Source organism: Procambarus clarkii, chromosome 49 (assembly GCF_040958095.1).
Source record: "Procambarus clarkii isolate CNS0578487 chromosome 49, FALCON_Pclarkii_2.0, whole genome shotgun sequence".
In the NCBI taxonomy this organism is placed as follows: domain Eukaryota; kingdom Metazoa; phylum Arthropoda; class Malacostraca; order Decapoda; family Cambaridae; genus Procambarus; species Procambarus clarkii.
In genome coordinates this window covers 1,133,377-1,154,889 of record NC_091198.1, presented here as the reverse complement: position 1 = coordinate 1,154,889, position 21,513 = coordinate 1,133,377, and positions in this window count along the sequence as shown.

Below are 21,513 nucleotides of genomic sequence, written 5' to 3'. Positions count from 1 at the left end.
AGATGGCCTCCTGGACCCACAAGTATATATCAATATTTAATTTATTATTTAGTATTTAATTTTAAAAAATAAATAAATCATTTTTTTAATTAATATTTTATTCAATTATTAAATAATTATTTTAATAAATAAATAAATTAAATTAAATAAAAATATTTATTATTTAATATGCAACTGAAAACTTATTTAATATGCAACTGAAAACTCACACCCCAGAAGTGACTCGAACCCATACTGCCAGGAGCAACGCAACTGGCATGTACACGATGCATTAATCCGCTTGACATATGTCAAGATTGGAATCATACTTTTAAATTAAATTTATGTAAATTGATTGGAATATGTATGATTGGAATGAAACATATTGCAATCAATTTACATAAATAAACATTCACTAATATATTCTTTTAAAATGGACACAAGCGGATTAAGGCGTCCTGTACATACCAGTTGCGTTGCTCCTGGCAGTATGGGTTCGAGTCACTTTTAGGGTGTGAGTATTCAGTTTGCAGTTTTTGAGTTGAGTTTGCTATTGCATCAACTGAGATTCGATCGGGGACCATTAGCATTATAGCCAACGAACTCTCTCCGTTTAGACGGTAGGCCTCCAGTTTGTGTGTGTGTGTGTGTGTGTGTGTGTTTTGTGTTAGAGAGAAATAGATGTAGTAGATATAAAAAAGAAAAAAATACATATATTTGATAGGCGGGTTCCAAGAGCTAATAACTCGATTCTGCTGATACATATAGTAAATACAAAGAGAAAATAAATACACACACACACACACACACGTTAATTGATAATGGACTGTTTTGTGTGCGTATCCATGTGTACTATTGTCAAGACCGACAGACACGTGAAGCTATGTGTGTTTATGTGTACCTGTAATTGAACTGACATGTGTACGGTAATTATCTGTATGTGTCCATTTTAAAGGTACACATTAGTGAATGTTTATTTATGTAAATTGATTGACATATGTACGTGTGCCCGCAATTAGTATTACTGTAATTTATATGGTTAAAATTTATACGATTGAATGACATAATTTCCCATTATTGTCACATTTTTTATTACATGTCTACTATTGTCAAGATCGACAGACACGTCCAGCTATGAGTGTTTATGTGTACCAGTAATTGATATGACATGTGTACTGTAACTATCTGCATGTGTCCATTTTAAAGGAATATATTAGTGAATGTCTATTTATGTAAATTGATTGGAATATGTATGTGGACGCTCGGTTAGTGTTACTGTAATTTATATGGTTAACGTTTGAATGACATAGTTTCCCCTCATTGTCACATTTTTTGTTACTATTTCGCTGCTCACTCTCTCTGAATCCCGTGGACTAATTTTGCTCACGTGTGTTTGTTTAGGGTACGGTAACCAAATGCTTTTTACACAAAAATTTGCAACTATTTGCTAAGAAACATTTCAAAAGATCATCTAAGTTTCTAATATGTATTCTTTTTCCTAACATACAAGTCAATCAGACAGTACCTTACCTCAGTCAGAAAAACTTTTCTTACTATATCTCGCAACGTCTTTTGCTTATATATCCTATCTTAAAAAAATAAATACTTAAATTCATAACTGCCAACTCCAAAGCCTTCAAGGCCACCAAACATCATTCCTTTCCATTAACCTCTCCCAAATACTCTTTTGCACCAATACACAAACTAGGGGGCTTTATAGCTGAGTGGACGTCGCTCTCGACTCGTAATCCTAGCTCATGCCATTTCCCGGTGATGGAACAAACGGAAATCAGCAGAGTTTCTATCATTCTGATGCCCCTGTTACCTAGCAGTAAATATGTACCTGGGCGTTAGACAGCTGTTACGGGCGGCTTCCTGGATGTGTGTGTGTGGAATAATTTTTATTAGTTAGTAATAATTGATTGATTGACAGTTGAGAGGCGGGCCGAAAGAGGAGAGCTCAACCCTCGCAAGCACAACTAGGTGAACACAACTACATAAATACTAACCAACCACGATCTCGACAATCCACTACACACGCAACCCCCTTCCCCCCCCCCCCCCCAACTCCCTAAATCTCTCTAAGTAATTAAAAAATTAAAACAAATCAATTAATACACCAAAAATACTAACTATAAATACAGGCACCAAATTTGAGACATACAGCGACTCCAGCGTGGTCTAGTCGGAAGAGAACGAGTTCTCATCTGGATAGATTGCGATCGAGCCTGTCGGAACGGTTGTGTAACTGCAGGACACAAATATTTGTGTGTCCCCTCCTGTAGCTGCCTCTGTTTCGACAGGTTCCCTGGATAGCTAGAATTGACCTGGCCCTTGGAAAGTGGGGAAGGGGTGAAATCCGTTGGGCCCACGGATGGATACCTTGGATCCATGGACTTAGGGCAGGTCTAATCACCTGGGATTCGAACCCACGGTGGGAATAAGGGAGGAGATTTGGGGAGGGGGGGAGGAAGGATTGTTCCAGGAACCAAACCTCACATAAACCCGGACACTCACACACTCACACACCCTCACCCGAACACTCACAGGGACACTCACACACACCCATAGACTGTGATAAGGGAGACCATCTGAGGGGACACAGATGGCCTCGTGGACCCACAGGTATAACCGGACACACACTCACCCGGACACTCACAGGGGCACTCACATTCACCCGGACACTCACAGGGATATACACACTCACACACAGACACACATCCATAGACACAAACTGTGATAAGGGAGACCATCTGAGGGGACACAGATGGCCTCCTGGACCCACAAGTATATATCAATATTTAATTTATTATTTAGTATTTAATTTTAAAAAATAAATAAATCATTTTTTTAATTAATATTTTATTCAATTATTAAATAATTATTTTAATAAATAAATAAATTAAATTTAATAAATAAATATTTATTATTTAATATGCAACTGAAAACTTATTTAATATGCAACTGAAAACTCACACCCCAGAAGTGACTCGAACCCATACTGCCAGGAGCAACGCAACTGGCATGTACACGATGCATTAATCCGCTTGACATATGTCAAGATTGGAATATGTATGATTGGAATCATACTTTTAAATTAAATTTATGTAAATTGATTGGAATATGTATGATTGGAATGAAACATATTGCAATCAATTTACATAAATAAACATTCACTAATATATTCTTTTAAAATGGACACAAGCGGATTAAGGCGTCCTGTACATACCAGTTGCGTTGCTCCTGGCAGTATGGGTTCGAGTCACTTTTAGGGTGTGAGTATTCAGTTTGCAGTTTTTGAGTTGAGTTTGCTATTGCATCAACTGAGATTCGATCGGGGACCATTAGCATTATAGCCAACGAACTCTCTCCGTTTAGACGGTAGGCCTCCAGTTTGTGTGTGTGTGTGTGTGTGTGTGTTTGTGTTAGAGAGAAATAGATGTAGTAGATATAAAAAAGAAAAAAATACATATATTTGATAGGCGGGTTCCAAGAGCTAATAACTCGATTCTGCTGATACATATAGTAAATACAAAGAGAAAATAAATACACACACACACACACACACGTTAATTGATAATGGACTGTTTTGTGTGCGTATCCATGTGTACTATTGTCAAGACCGACAGACACGTGAAGCTATGTGTGTTTATGTGTACCTGTAATTGAACTGACATGTGTACGGTAATTATCTGTATGTGTCCATTTTAAAGGTACACATTAGTGAATGTTTATTTATGTAAATTGATTGACATATGTACGTGTGCCCGCAATTAGTATTACTGTAATTTATATGGTTAAAATTTATACGATTGAATGACATAATTTCCCATTATTGTCACATTTTTTATTACATGTCTACTATTGTCAAGATCGACAGACACGTCCAGCTATGAGTGTTTATGTGTACCAGTAATTGATATGACATGTGTACTGTAACTATCTGCATGTGTCCATTTTAAAGGAATATATTAGTGAATGTCTATTTATGTAAATTGATTGGAATATGTATGTGGACGCTCGGTTAGTGTTACTGTAATTTATATGGTTAACGTTTGAATGACATAGTTTCCCCTCATTGTCACATTTTTTGTTACTATTTCGCTGCTCACTCTCTCTGAATCCCGTGGACTAATTTTGCTCACGTGTGTTTGTTTAGGGTACGGTAACCAAATGCTTTTTACACAAAAATTTGCAACTATTTGCTAAGAAACATTTCAAAAGATCATCTAAGTTTCTAATATGTATTCTTTTTCCTAACATACAAGTCAATCAGACAGTACCTTACCTCAGTCAGAAAAACTTTTCTTACTATATCTCGCAACGTCTTTTGCTTATATATCCTATCTTAAAAAAATAAATACTTAAATTCATAACTGCCAACTCCAAAGCCTTCAAGGCCACCAAACATCATTCCTTTCCATTAACCTCTCCCAAATACTCTTTTGCACCAATACACAAACTAGGGGGCTTTATAGCTGAGTGGACGTCGCTCTCGACTCGTAATCCTAGCTCATGCCATTTCCCGGTGATGGAACAAACGGAAATCAGCAGAGTTTCTATCATTCTGATGCCCCTGTTACCTAGCAGTAAATATGTACCTGGGCGTTAGACAGCTGTTACGGGCGGCTTCCTGGATGTGTGTGTGTGGAATAATTTTTATTAGTTAGTAATAATTGATTGATTGACAGTTGAGAGGCGGGCCGAAAGAGGAGAGCTCAACCCTCGCAAGCACAACTAGGTGAACACAACTACATAAATACTAACCAACCACGATCTCGACAATCCACTACACACGCAACCCGTTCCCCCCCCCCCCCCAACTCCCTAAATCTCTCTAACTAAGTAATTAAAAAATTAAAACAAATCAATTAATACACCAAAAATACTAACTATAAATACAGGCACCAAATTTGAGACATACAGCGACTCCAGCGTGGTCTAGTCGGAAGAGAACGAGTTCTCATCTGGATAGATTGCGATCGAGCCTGTCGGAACGGTTGTGTAACTGCAGGACACAAATATTTGTGTGTCCCCTCCTGTAGCTGCCTCTGTTTCGACAGGTTCCCTGGATAGCTAGAATTGACCTGGCCCTTGGAAAGTGGGGAAGGGGTGAAATCCGTTGGGCCCACGGATGGATACCTTGGATCCATGGACTTAGGGCAGGTCTAATCACCTGGGATTCGAACCCACGGTGGGAATAAGGGAGGAGATTTGGGGAGGGGGGGAGGAAGGATTGTTCCAGGAACCAAACCTCACATAAACCCGGACACTCACACACTCACACACCCTCACCCGAACACTCACAGGGACACTCACACACACCCATAGACTGTGATAAGGGAGACCATCTGAGGGGACACAGATGGCCTCGTGGACCCACAGGTATAACCGGACACACACTCACCCGGACACTCACAGGGGCACTCACATTCACCCGGACACTCACAGGGATATACACACTCACACACAGACACACATCCATAGACACAAACTGTGATAAGGGAGACCATCTGAGGGGACACAGATGGCCTCCTGGACCCACAAGTATATATCAATATTTAATTTATTATTTAGTATTTAATTTTAAAAAATAAATAAATCATTTTTTTAATTAATATTTTATTCAATTATTAAATAATTATTTTAATAAATAAATAAATTAAATTTAATAAATAAATATTTATTATTTAATATGCAACTGAAAACTTATTTAATATGCAACTGAAAACTCACACCCCAGAAGTGACTCGAACCCATACTGCCAGGAGCAACGCAACTGGCATGTACACGATGCATTAATCCGCTTGACATATGTCAAGATTGGAATATGTATGATTGGAATCATACTTTTAAATTAAATTTATGTAAATTGATTGGAATATGTATGATTGGAATGAAACATATTGCAATCAATTTACATAAATAAACATTCACTAATATATTCTTTTAAAATGGACACAAGCGGATTAAGGCGTCCTGTACATACCAGTTGCGTTGCTCCTGGCAGTATGGGTTCGAGTCACTTTTAGGGTGTGAGTATTCAGTTTGCAGTTTTTGAGTTGAGTTTGCTATTGCATCAACTGAGATTCGATCGGGGACCATTAGCATTATAGCCAACGAACTCTCTCCGTTTAGACGGTAGGCCTCCAGTTTGTGTGTGTGTGTGTGTGTGTGTTTGTGTTAGAGAGAAATAGATGTAGTAGATATAAAAAAGAAAAAAATACATATATTTGATAGGCGGGTTCCAAGAGCTAATAACTCGATTCTGCTGATACATATAGTAAATACAAAGAGAAAATAAATACACACACACACACACACGTTAATTGATAATGGACTGTTTTGTGTGCGTATCCATGTGTACTATTGTCAAGACCGACAGACACGTGAAGCTATGTGTGTTTATGTGTACCTGTAATTGAACTGACATGTGTACGGTAATTATCTGTATGTGTCCATTTTAAAGGTACACATTAGTGAATGTTTATTTATGTAAATTGATTGACATATGTACGTGTGCCCGCAATTAGTATTACTGTAATTTATATGGTTAAAATTTATACGATTGAATGACATAATTTCCCATTATTGTCACATTTTTTATTACATGTCTACTATTGTCAAGATCGACAGACACGTCCAGCTATGAGTGTTTATGTGTACCAGTAATTGATATGACATGTGTACTGTAACTATCTGCATGTGTCCATTTTAAAGGAATATATTAGTGAATGTCTATTTATGTAAATTGATTGGAATATGTATGTGGACGCTCGGTTAGTGTTACTGTAATTTATATGGTTAACGTTTGAATGACATAGTTTCCCCTCATTGTCACATTTTTTGTTACTATTTCGCTGCTCACTCTCTCTGAATCCCGTGGACTAATTTTGCTCACGTGTGTTTGTTTAGGGTACGGTAACCAAATGCTTTTTACACAAAAATTTGCAACTATTTGCTAAGAAACATTTCAAAAGATCATCTAAGTTTCTAATATGTATTCTTTTTCCTAACATACAAGTCAATCAGACAGTACCTTACCTCAGTCAGAAAAACTTTTCTTACTATATCTCGCAACGTCTTTTGCTTATATATCCTATCTTAAAAAAATAAATACTTAAATTCATAACTGCCAACTCCAAAGCCTTCAAGGCCACCAAACATCATTCCTTTCCATTAACCTCTCCCAAATACTCTTTTGCACCAATACACAAACTAGGGGGCTTTATAGCTGAGTGGACGTCGCTCTCGACTCGTAATCCTAGCTCATGCCATTTCCCGGTGATGGAACAAACGGAAATCAGCAGAGTTTCTATCATTCTGATGCCCCTGTTACCTAGCAGTAAATATGTACCTGGGCGTTAGACAGCTGTTACGGGCGGCTTCCTGGATGTGTGTGTGTGGAATAATTTTTATTAGTAATAATTGATTGATTGACAGTTGAGAGGCGGGCCGAAAGAGGAGAGCTCAACCCTCGCAAGCACAACTAGGTGAACACAACTACATAAATACTAACCAACCACGATCTCGACAATCCACTACACACGCAACCCGTTCCCCCCCCCCCCCCAACTCCCTAAATCTCTCTAACTAAGTAATTAAAAAATTAAAACAAATCAATTAATACACCAAAAATACTAACTATAAATACAGGCACCAAATTTGAGACATACAGCGACTCCAGCGTGGTCTAGTCGGAAGAGAACGAGTTCTCATCTGGATAGATTGCGATCGAGCCTGTCGGAACGGTTGTGTAACTGCAGGACACAAATATTTGTGTGTCCCCTCCTGTAGCTGCCTCTGTTTCGACAGGTTCCCTGGATAGCTAGAATTGACCTGGCCCTTGGAAAGTGGGGAAGGGGTGAAATCCGTTGGGCCCACGGATGGATACCTTGGATCCATGGACTTAGGGCAGGTCTAATCACCTGGGATTCGAACCCACGGTGGGAATAAGGGAGGAGATTTGGGGAGGGGGGGAGGAAGGATTGTTCCAGGAACCAAACCTCACATAAACCCGGACACTCACACACTCACACACCCTCACCCGAACACTCACAGGGACACTCACACACACCCATAGACTGTGATAAGGGAGACCATCTGAGGGGACACAGATGGCCTCGTGGACCCACAGGTATAACCGGACACACACTCACCCGGACACTCACAGGGGCACTCACATTCACCCGGACACTCACAGGGATATACACACTCACACACAGACACACATCCATAGACACAAACTGTGATAAGGGAGACCATCTGAGGGGACACAGATGGCCTCCTGGACCCACAAGTATATATCAATATTTAATTTATTATTTAGTATTTAATTTTAAAAAATAAATAAATCATTTTTTTAATTAATATTTTATTCAATTATTAAATAATTATTTTAATAAATAAATAAATTAAATTTAATAAATAAATATTTATTATTTAATATGCAACTGAAAACTTATTTAATATGCAACTGAAAACTCACACCCCAGAAGTGACTCGAACCCATACTGCCAGGAGCAACGCAACTGGCATGTACACGATGCATTAATCCGCTTGACATATGTCAAGATTGGAATATGTATGATTGGAATCATACTTTTAAATTAAATTTATGTAAATTGATTGGAATATGTATGATTGGAATGAAACATATTGCAATCAATTTACATAAATAAACATTCACTAATATATTCTTTTAAAATGGACACAAGCGGATTAAGGCGTCCTGTACATACCAGTTGCGTTGCTCCTGGCAGTATGGGTTCGAGTCACTTTTAGGGTGTGAGTATTCAGTTTGCAGTTTTTGAGTTGAGTTTGCTATTGCATCAACTGAGATTCGATCGGGGACCATTAGCATTATAGCCAACGAACTCTCTCCGTTTAGACGGTAGGCCTCCAGTTGTGTGTGTGTGTGTGTGTGTGTGTTTGTGTTAGAGAGAAATAGATGTAGTAGATATAAAAAAGAAAAAAATACATATATTTGATAGGCGGGTTCCAAGAGCTAATAACTCGATTCTGCTGATACATATAGTAAATACAAAGAGAAAATAAATACACACACACACACACACACACAGTTAATTGATAATGGACTGTTTTGTGTGCGTATCCATGTGTACTATTGTCAAGACCGACAGACACGTGAAGCTATGTGTGTTTATGTGTACCTGTAATTGAACTGACATGTGTACGGTAATTATCTGTATGTGTCCATTTTAAAGGTACACATTAGTGAATGTTTATTTATGTAAATTGATTGACATATGTACGTGTGCCCGCAATTAGTATTACTGTAATTTATATGGTTAAAATTTATACGATTGAATGACATAATTTCCCATTATTGTCACATTTTTTATTACATGTCTACTATTGTCAAGATCGACAGACACGTCCAGCTATGAGTGTTTATGTGTACCAGTAATTGATATGACATGTGTACTGTAACTATCTGCATGTGTCCATTTTAAAGGAATATATTAGTGAATGTCTATTTATGTAAATTGATTGGAATATGTATGTGGACGCTCGGTTAGTGTTACTGTAATTTATATGGTTAACGTTTGAATGACATAGTTTCCCCTCATTGTCACATTTTTTGTTACTATTTCGCTGCTCACTCTCTCTGAATCCCGTGGACTAATTTTGCTCACGTGTGTTTGTTTAGGGTACGGTAACCAAATGCTTTTTACACAAAAATTTGCAACTATTTGCTAAGAAACATTTCAAAAGATCATCTAAGTTTCTAATATGTATTCTTTTTCCTAACATACAAGTCAATCAGACAGTACCTTACCTCAGTCAGAAAAACTTTTCTTACTATATCTCGCAACGTCTTTTGCTTATATATCCTATCTTAAAAAAATAAATACTTAAATTCATAACTGCCAACTCCAAAGCCTTCAAGGCCACCAAACATCATTCCTTTCCATTAACCTCTCCCAAATACTCTTTTGCACCAATACACAAACTAGGGGGCTTTATAGCTGAGTGGACGTCGCTCTCGACTCGTAATCCTAGCTCATGCCATTTCCCGGTGATGGAACAAACGGAAATCAGCAGAGTTTCTATCATTCTGATGCCCCTGTTACCTAGCAGTAAATATGTACCTGGGCGTTAGACAGCTGTTACGGGCGGCTTCCTGGATGTGTGTGTGTGGAATAATTTTTATTAGTTAGTAATAATTGATTGATTGACAGTTGAGAGGCGGGCCGAAAGAGGAGAGCTCAACCCTCGCAAGCACAACTAGGTGAACACAACTACATAAATACTAACCAACCACGATCTCGACAATCCACTACACACGCAACCCGTTCCCCCCCCCCCCCCAACTCCCTAAATCTCTCTAACTAAGTAATTAAAAAATTAAAACAAATCAATTAATACACCAAAAATACTAACTATAAATACAGGCACCAAATTTGAGACATACAGCGACTCCAGCGTGGTCTAGTCGGAAGAGAACGAGTTCTCATCTGGATAGATTGCGATCGAGCCTGTCGGAACGGTTGTGTAACTGCAGGACACAAATATTTGTGTGTCCCCTCCTGTAGCTGCCTCTGTTTCGACAGGTTCCCTGGATAGCTAGAATTGACCTGGCCCTTGGAAAGTGGGGAAGGGGTGAAATCCGTTGGGCCCACGGATGGATACCTTGGATCCATGGACTTAGGGCAGGTCTAATCACCTGGGATTCGAACCCACGGTGGGAATAAGGGAGGAGATTTGGGGAGGGGGGGAGGAAGGATTGTTCCAGGAACCAAACCTCACATAAACCCGGACACTCACACACTCACACACCCTCACCCGAACACTCACAGGGACACTCACACACACCCATAGACTGTGATAAGGGAGACCATCTGAGGGGACACAGATGGCCTCGTGGACCCACAGGTATAACCGGACACACACTCACCCGGACACTCACAGGGGCACTCACATTCACCCGGACACTCACAGGGATATACACACTCACACACAGACACACATCCATAGACACAAACTGTGATAAGGGAGACCATCTGAGGGGACACAGATGGCCTCCTGGACCCACAAGTATATATCAATATTATTTATTATATTAGTATTTAATTTTAAAAAATAAATAAATCATTTTTTTAATTAATATTTTATTCAATTATTAAATTAATTATTATTAATAAATAAAATACTATGAAAATTTAATAAATAATATTTATTACTTATATTATGGCAAACTTCGGAAAATCTTATTTAATATGCAACATGAAAACTCACACCCCAGAAGTGACTCGAACCCATACTGCCAGGAGCCAACGCAACTGGCAGGTACACGATGCATTAATTCCGCTTGACATATGTCAGATTGGAATATGTATGATTGGAATCATACTTTTAAAATTAAATTTATGTAAATTGATTGGAATATGTATGATTGAATGAAAACATATTGCAATCAATTTACATAAATAAACATTCACTAATATATTCTTTTAAAATGGACACAAGCGGATTAAGGCGTCCTGTACATACCAGTTGCGTTGCTCCTGGCAGTATGGGTTCGAGTCACTTTTAGGGTGTGAGTATTCAGTTTGCAGTTTTTGAGTTGAGTTTGCTATTGCATCAACTGAGATTCGATCGGGGACCATTAGCATTATAGCCAACGAACTCTCTCCGTTTAGACGGTAGGCCTCCAGTTTGTGTGTGTGTGTGTGTGTGTGTGTGTGTGTGTGTTTGTGTTAGAGAGAAATAGATGTAGTAGATATAAAAAAGAAAAAAATACATATATTTGATAGGCGGGTTCCAAGAGCTAATAACTCGATTCTGCTGATACATATAGTAAATACAAAGAGAAAATAAATACACACACACACACACACACACAGTTAATTGATAATGGACTGTTTTGTGTGCGTATCCATGTGTACTATTGTCAAGACCGACAGACACGTGAAGCTATGTGTGTTTATGTGTACCTGTAATTGAACTGACATGTGTACGGTAATTATCTGTATGTGTCCATTTTAAAGGTACACATTAGTGAATGTTTATTTATGTAAATTGATTGACATATGTACGTGTGCCCGCAATTAGTATTACTGTAATTTATATGGTTAAAATTTATACGATTGAATGACATAATTTCCCATTATTGTCACATTTTTTATTACATGTCTACTATTGTCAAGATCGACAGACACGTCCAGCTATGAGTGTTTATGTGTACCAGTAATTGATATGACATGGTACTGTAACTATCTGCATGTGTCCCATTTTAAAAGGAATATATTAGTGAATGTCTATTTATGTAAATTGATTGGAATATGTATGTGGACGCTCGGTTAGTGTTACTGTAATTTATATGGTTAACGTTTGAATGACATAGTTTCCCCTCATTGTCACATTTGTTTGTTACTATTTCGCTGCTCACTTCTCTCTGAATCCCGTGACTAATTTTGCTCCCGTGTGTTTGTTTAGGGTACGGTAAACCAAATGACTTTTTACACAAAAATTTGCAACTATTTGCTAGAAACATTTCAAAAGATCATCTAAGTTTCTAATATGTATTCTTTTTCCTAACATACAAGTCAATCAGACAGTACCTTACCTCAGTCAGAAAAAACTTTTCTTACTATATCTCGCAACGTCTTTTGCTTATATATCCTATCTTAAAAAATAAATACTTAAATTCATAACTGCCAACTCCAAAAGCCTTCAAGGCCACCAACATCATTCCTTTCCATTAACCTGCTCCAAATACTCTTTTGCACCAATACACAAACTAGGGGGGCTTTATAGCTGAGTGGACGTCGCTCTCGACTCGTAATCCTAGCTCATGCCATTTCCCGGTGATGGAACAAACGGAAATCAGTAGAGTTTCTATCATTCTGATGCCCCTGTTACCTAGCAGTAAATATGTACCTGGGCGTTAGACAGCTGTTACGGCGGCTTCCTGGATTGTGTGTGTGGAATAATTTTTATTAGTTAGTAATAATTGATTGATTGACAGTTGAGAGGCGGCCGAAAGAGGAGAGCTCAAACCCTCGCAAGCACAACTAGGTGAACACAACTACATAAATACTAACCACCACGATCTCGAACAATCCACTACACACGCAACCCGTTCCTCCCCCCCCCCCCAACCCCTAAATCTCTCTAACTAGTAATTAAAAAATTAAAACAAATCAATTATAACACCAAAAATACTAACTATAAATAAGGCACCAAATTTGAGACATACAGCGACTCCAGCGTGGTCTAGTCGGAAGAGAACGAGTTCTCATCTGGATAGATTGCGATCGAGCCTGTCGGAACGGTTGTGTAACTGCAGTACACAAATATTTGTGTGTCCCATCCTGTAGCTGCCTCTGTTCGACAGGTTCCCTGGATAGCTAGAATTGACCTGGCCCTTGGAAAGTGGGGAAGGGTGAAATCCGTTGGGCCCACGGATTGAATACTTGGATCCATGGACTTAGGGCAGGTCTAATCACCTGGGATTCGAACCCACGGGTGGGAATAAGGGAGGAGATTTGGGGAGGGGGGGGAGGAAGGATTGTTCCAGGAACCAAACCTCACATAAACCCGGACACTCACACACTCACACACCCTCACCCGAACACTCACAGGGACACTCACACCACACCCATAGACTGTGATAAGGGAGACCATCTGAGGGGACACAGATGGCCTCGTGGACCCACAGGTATATACCGGACCACACTCACCCGGACACTCACAGGGGCACTCACATTCACCCGGACACTCACTAGGGATATACACACTCACACACAGACACACATCCATAGACACAAACTGTTGATAAGGGAGACCATCTGAGGGGACACAGATGGCCTCCTGGACCCACAAGTATATATCAATATTTAATTTATTATTTAGTATTTAATTTAAAAATAAATAAATCATTTTTTTAATTAATATTTTATTCAATTATTAAATAATTATTTTTAATAAATAAATAAATTAAATTTAATAAATAAATATTTATTATTTAATAGGCAACTGAAAACTTATTTAATATGCAACTGAAAACTCACACCCCAGAAGTGACTCGAAGCCCATACTGCCAGGAGCAACGCAACTGGCATGTACACGATGCATTAATCCGCTTGACATATGTCCAAGATTGGAATATGTATGATTGGAATCATACTTTTAAATTAAATTTATAGTAAATTGATTGGAATATGTATGATTGGAATGAAAACATATTGCAATCAATTTACATAAATAAACATTCACTAATATATTCTTTTTAAAAATGGACACAAGCGGATTAAGGCGTCCTGTAACATACCAGTTGCGTTGCTCCTGGCAGTATGGTTCGAGTCACTTTTAGGGTGTGAGTATATCAGTTTGCAGTTTTTGAGTTGAGTTTGCTATTGCATCAACTGAGATTCGATCGGGGGGACCATTAGCATTATACGCAAACGAACTCTCTTCCGTTTAGACGGTAGGCCTCCAGTTTGTGTTGTGTGTGTGTGTGTGGTGTGTGTGTTTGTGTTAGAGAGAAATAGATGTAGTAGATATAAAAAAAGAAAAAAATACATATATTTGATAGGCGGGGTTCCAAGAGCTAATAACTCGATTCTGCTGATACATATAGTAAATACAAAAGAGAAAATAAATACACACACACACACACACACACGTTAATTGATAATGGACTGTTTTTGTGTGCGTATCCATGTGTGACTATTGTCAAGACCGACAGACACGTGAAGCTATGTGTGTTTATGTGTACCTGTTAATTGAACTGACATGTGTACGGTAATTATCTGTATGTGTCCCATTTTAAAGGTACACATTAGTGAATGTTTATTTATGTAAATTGATTGACATATGTACGTGTGCCCGCAATTAGTATTACTGTAATTTATATGGTTAAATTTATACGATTGAATGACATAATTTCCCATTATTGTCACATTTTTTATTACATGTCTACTATTGTCAAGATCGACAGACACGTCCAGCTATGAGTGTTTATGTGTACCATAATTGATATGACATGTGTACTGTAACTATCTGCATGTGTCCATTTTAAAGGAATATATTAGTGAATGTCTATTTATGTAAATTGATTGGAATATGTATGTGGACGCTCGGTTAGTGTTACTGTAATTTATATGGTTAACGTTTTGAATGACATAGTTTCCCCTCATTGTCACATTTTTGTTACTATTTCGCTGCTCACATCTCTCTGAATCCCGTGGACTAATTTTGCTCACGTGTGTTTGTTTAGGGTACGGTAACCAAATGCTTTTTACACAAAAATTTGCAACTATTTGCTAAGAAACATTTCAAAAGATCATCTAAGTTTCTAATATGTATTCTTTTTCCTAACATACAAGTCAATCAGACAGTACCTTAACCTCAGTCAGAAAACTTTTCTTACTATATCTCGCAACGTCTTTTGCTTATATATCCTATCTTAAAAAAATAATACTTAAATTCATAACTGCCAAACTCCAAAGCCTTCAAGGCCACCCAAACATCATTCCTTTCCATTAACCTCTCCCAAATACTCTTTTGCACCAATACACAAACTAGGGGGCTTTATAGCTGAGTGGGAACGTCGCTCTCGACTCGTAATCCTAGCTCATGCCATTTCCCGGTGATGGAACAAACGGAAATCAGCAGAGTTTCTATCATTCTGATGCCCCTGTTACCTAGCAGTAAATATGTACCTGGGCGTTAGACAGCTGTTTACGGGCGGCTTCCTGGATGTGTGTGTGTGGAATAATTTTTATTAGTTAGTAATAATTGATTGATTGACAGTTGAGAGGCGGGCCGAAAGAGGAGAGCTCAACACTCGCAAGCACAACTAGGTGAACACAACTACATAAATACTAACCAACCCACGATCTCGACAATCCACTACACACGCAACCCGTTCCCCCCCCCCCCCCCAACTCCCTAAATTCTCTCTAACTAATATTAAAAAATTAAAACAAAATCAATTAATACACCAAAAATACTAACTATAAATACAGGCAGCCAAATTTGAGACATACAGCGACTCCAGCGTGGTCTAGTCGGAAGAGAACGAGTTCTCATCTGGATAGATTGCGATCGAGCCTGTCGGAACGGTTGTGTAACTGCAGGACACAAATATTTGTGTGTCCCCTCCTGTAGCTGCCTCTGTTTCGACAGGTTCCCTGGATAGCTAGAATTGACCTGGCCCTTGGAAAGTGGGGAAGGGGTGAAATCCGTTGGGCCCCGGATGGATACCTTGATCCATGGACTTAGGGCAGGTCTAATCACCTGGGATTCGAACCCACGGTGGGAATAAGGGAGGAGATTTGGGGAGGGGGGGGGAGGAAGGATTGTTCAGGAACCAAACCTCACATAAACCCAGACACTCACACACTCACACAACCCTCACCCGAACACTCACAGGGTACACTCACACACACCCATAGACTGTGATAAGGGAGACCATCTGAGGGGACACAGATGGCCTCGTGGACCCACAGGTATAACCGGACACACACTCACCCGGACACTCACAGGGGCACTCACATTCACCCGGACACTCACAGGGATTAACACACTCACACACAGACACACATCCATAGACCAAAACTGTGATAAGGGAGACAATCTGAGGGGACACAGATGGCCTCCTGGACCCACAAGTATATATCAATATTTAATTTATTATTTAGTATTTAATTTTAAAAAATAAATAAATCATTTTTTTAATTAATATTTTATTCAATTATTAAATAATTATTTTAATAAATAAATAAATTAAATTTAATAAATAAATATTTATTATTTAATATGCAACTGAAAACTTATTTAATATGCAACTGAAAACTCACACCACACCCAGAAGTGACTCGAACCCATACTGCCAGGAGCAACGCAACTGGCATGTACACGATGCATTAATCCGCTTGACATATGTCAAGATTGGAATATGTATGATTGGAATCATACTTTTAAATTAAATTTATGTAAATTGATTGGAATATGTATGATTGGAATGAAACATATTGCAATCAATTTACATAAATAAACATTCACTAATATATTCTTTTAAAATGGACACAAGCGGATTAAGGCGTCCTGTACATACCAGTTGCGTTGCTCCTGGCAGTATGGGTTCGAGTCACTTTTAGGGTGTGAGTATTCAGTTTGCAGTTTTTGAGTTGAGTTTGCTATTGCATCAACTGAGATTCGATCGGGGACCATTAGCATTATAGCCAACGAACTCTCTCCGTTTAGACGGTAGGCCTCCAGTTTGTGTGTGTGTGTGTGTGTGTGTGTGTGTGTGTTGTGTTAGAGAGAAATAGATGTAGTAGATATAAAAAAGAAAAAAATACATATATTTGATAGGCGGGTTCCAAGAGCTAATAACTCGATTCTGCTGATACATATAGTAAATACAAAGAGAAAATAAATACACACACACACACACACACACACGTTAATTGATAATGGACTGTTTTGTGTGCGTATCCATGTGTACTATTGTCAAGACCGACAGACACGTGAAGCTATGTGTGTTTATGTGTACCTGTAATTGAACTGACATGTGTACGGTAATTATCTGTATGTGTCCATTTTAAAGGTACACATTAGTGAATGTTTATTTATGTAAATTGATTGACATATGTACGTGTGCCCGCAATTAGTATTACTGTAATTTATATGGTTAAAATTTATACGATTGAATGACATAATTTCCCATTATTGTCACATTTTTTATTACATGTCTACTATTGTCAAGATCGACAGACACGTCCAGCTATGAGTGTTTATGTGTACCAGTAATTGATATGACATGTGTACTGTAACTATCTGCATGTGTCCATTTTAAAGGAATATATTAGTGAATGTCTATTTATGTAAATTGATTGGAATATGTATGTGGACGCTCGGTTAGTGTTACTGTAATTTATATGGTTAACGTTTGAATGACATAGTTTCCCCTCATTGTCACATTTTTTGTTACTATTTCGCTGCTCACTCTCTCTGAATCCCGTGGACTAATTTTGCTCACGTGTGTTTGTTTAGGGTACGGTAACCAAATGCTTTTTACACAAAAATTTGCAACTATTTGCTAAGAAACATTTCAAAAGATCATCTAAGTTTCTAATATGTATTCTTTTTCCTAACATACAAGTCAATCAGACAGTACCTTACCTCAGTCAGAAAAACTTTTCTTACTATATCTCGCAACGTCTTTTGCTTATATATCCTATCTTAAAAAAATAAATACTTAAATTCATAACTGCCAACTCCAAAGCCTTCAAGGCCACCAAACATCATTCCTTTCCATTAACCTCTCCCAAATACTCTTTTGCACCAATACACAAACTAGGGGGCTTTATAGCTGAGTGGACGTCGCTCTCGACTCGTAATCCTAGCTCATGCCATTTCCCGGTGATGGAACAAACGGAAATCAGCAGAGTTTCTATCATTCTGATGCCCCTGTTACCTAGCAGTAAATATGTACCTGGGCGTTAGACAGCTGTTACGGGCGGCTTCCTGGATGTGTGTGTGTGGAATAATTTTTATTAGTTAGTAATAATTGATTGATTGACAGTTGAGAGGCGGGCCGAAAGAGGAGAGCTCAACCCTCGCAAGCACAACTAGGTGAACACAACTACATAAATACTAACCAACCACGATCTCGACAATCCACTACACACGCAACCCGTTCCCCCCCCCCCCCAACTCCCTAAATCTCTCTAACTAAGTAATTAAAAATTAAAACAAATCAAGTTAATACACCAAAAAATACTAACTATAAATACAGGCCACCAAATTTGAGACATACAGCGACTCCAGCGTGGTCTAGTCGGAAAGAGAACGAGTTCTCATCTGGATAGATTGCGATCGAGCCTGTCGGAACGGTTGTGTAACTGCAGGACAACAAATATTTGTGTGTCCCCTCCTGTAGCTGCCGTCTGTTTCGAACAGGTTCCCTGGATAGCTAGAATTGACCTGGCCCGTTGGAAAGTGGGGAAGGGTGGTGAAATCCGTTGGGCCCACGGATGGATACCTTGGATCCATGGACTTAGGGCAGGTCTAATCACCTGGGATTTCGAACCCACGGTGGGAATAAGGGAGGAGATTTGGGGAGGGGGGGGGGAGGAAGGATTGTTCCAGGAACCAAACCTCACATAAACCCCGGACACTCACACACTCACACAGCCCTCACCCGAACACTCACAGGGACACTCACACACACCCATAGACTGTGATAAGGGAGGACCATCTGAGGGGACCACAGATGCCTCGTGGACCCACAGGTATATAACCGGACACACACTCACCCGGACACTCACAGGGGCACTCACATTCACCCGGACACTCACAGGGATATACACACTCACACACAGACACACATCCATAGACACAAACTGTGATAAGGGAGACCATCTGAGGGGACACAGATGGCCTCCTGGACCCACAAGTATATATCAATATTTAATTTAGTATTTAATTTTAAAAATAAATAAATCATTTTTTTAATTAATATTTTATTCAATTATTAAATAATTATTTTAATAAATAAATAAATTAAATTTAATAAATAAATATTATTATTTAATATGCAACTGAAAAACTTATTTAATATGCAACTGAAAACTCACACCCCAGAAGTGACTCGAACCCATACTGCCAGGAGCAACGCAACTGGCCATGTACACGATGCATTAATCCGCTTGACATATGTCAAGATTGGAATATGTATGATTGGAATCATACTTTTAAATTAAATTTATGTAAATTGATTGGAATATGTATGATTGGAATGAAACATATTGCAATCAATTTACATAAATAAAGCATTCACTAATATATTCTTTTAAAATGGACACAAGCGGATTAAGGCGTCCTGTACATACCAGTTGCGTTGCTCCTGGCAGTATGGGTTCGAGTCACTTTTAGGGTGTGAGTATTCAGTTTGCAGTTTTGAGTTGAGTTTGCTATTGCATCAACTGAGATTCGATCGGGGACCATTAGCATTATAGCCAACGAACTCTCTCCGTTTAGACGGTAGGCCCTCCAGTTTGTGTGTGTGTGTGTGTGTGTGTGTTGTTTGTGTTAGAGAGAATAGATGTAGTAGATATAAAAAAGAAAAAAATACATATATTTGATAGGCGGGTTCCAAGAGCTAATAACTCGATTCTGCTGATACATATAGTAAATACAAAGAGAAAATAAATACACACAACACACACACACACACACGTTAATTGATAATGGACTGTTTTGTGTGCGTATCCATGTGTACTATTGTCAAGACCGACAGACACGTGAAGCTATGTGTGTTTATGTGTACCTGTAATTGAACTGACATGTGTACGGTAATTATCTGTATGTGTCCATTTTAAAGGTACACATTAGTGAATGTTTATTATGTAAATTGATTGACATATGTAGCGTGTGCCCCGCAATTAGTATTACTGTAATTTATATGGTTAAAATTTATACGATTGAATGACATAATTTTCCCATTATTGTCACATTTTTTATACATGTCTACTATTGTCAAGATCGACAGACACGTCCAGCTATGAGTGTTTATGTGTACCAGTAATTGATATGACATGTGTACTGTAACTATCTGCATGTGTCCATTTAAAGGAATATATTAGTGAATGTCTATTTATGTAAATTGATTGGAATATGTATGTGACGCTCGGTTAGTGTTACTGTAATTTATATGGTTAACGTTTGAATGACATAGTTTCCCCTCATTGTCACATTTTTTGTTACTATTTCGCTGCTCACTCTCTCTGAATCCCGTGGACTAATTTTGCTCAACGTGTGTTTGTGTTTAGGGTACGGTAACCAAATGCTTTTTTACACCAAAAATTTGCAACTATTTGCTAAGAAACATTTCAAAAGATCATCTAAGTTTCTAATATGTATTCTTTTTCCTAACATACAAGTCAATCAGACAGTACCTTACCTCAGTCAGAAAAACTTTTCTTACTATATCTCGCAACGTCTTTTGCTTATATATCCTATCTTAAAAAAATAAATACTTAAATTCATAACTGCCAACTCCAAAGCCTTCAAGGCCACCAAACATCATTCCTTTCCATTAACCTCTCCCAAATACTCTTTTGCACCAATACACAAACTAGGGGGCTTTATAGCTGAGTGGACGTCGCTCTCGACTCGTAATCCTAGCTCATGCCATTTCCCGGTGATGGAACAAACGGAAATCAGCAGAGTTTCTATCATTCTGATGCCCCTGTTACCTAGCAGTAAATATGTACCTGGGCGTTAGACAGCTGTTACGGGCGGCTTCCTGGATGTGTGTGTGTGGAATAATTTTTATTAGTTAGTAATAATTGATTGATTGACAGTTGAGAGGCGGGCCGAAAGAGGAGAGCTCAACCCTCGCAAGCACAACTAGGTGAACACAACTACATAAATACTAACCAACCACGATCTCGACAATCCACTACACACGCAACCCGTTCCCCCCCCCCCCCAACTCCCTAAATCTCTCTAACTAAGTATATCAATCAACACTACAGGCAGAAACAGTTCCCG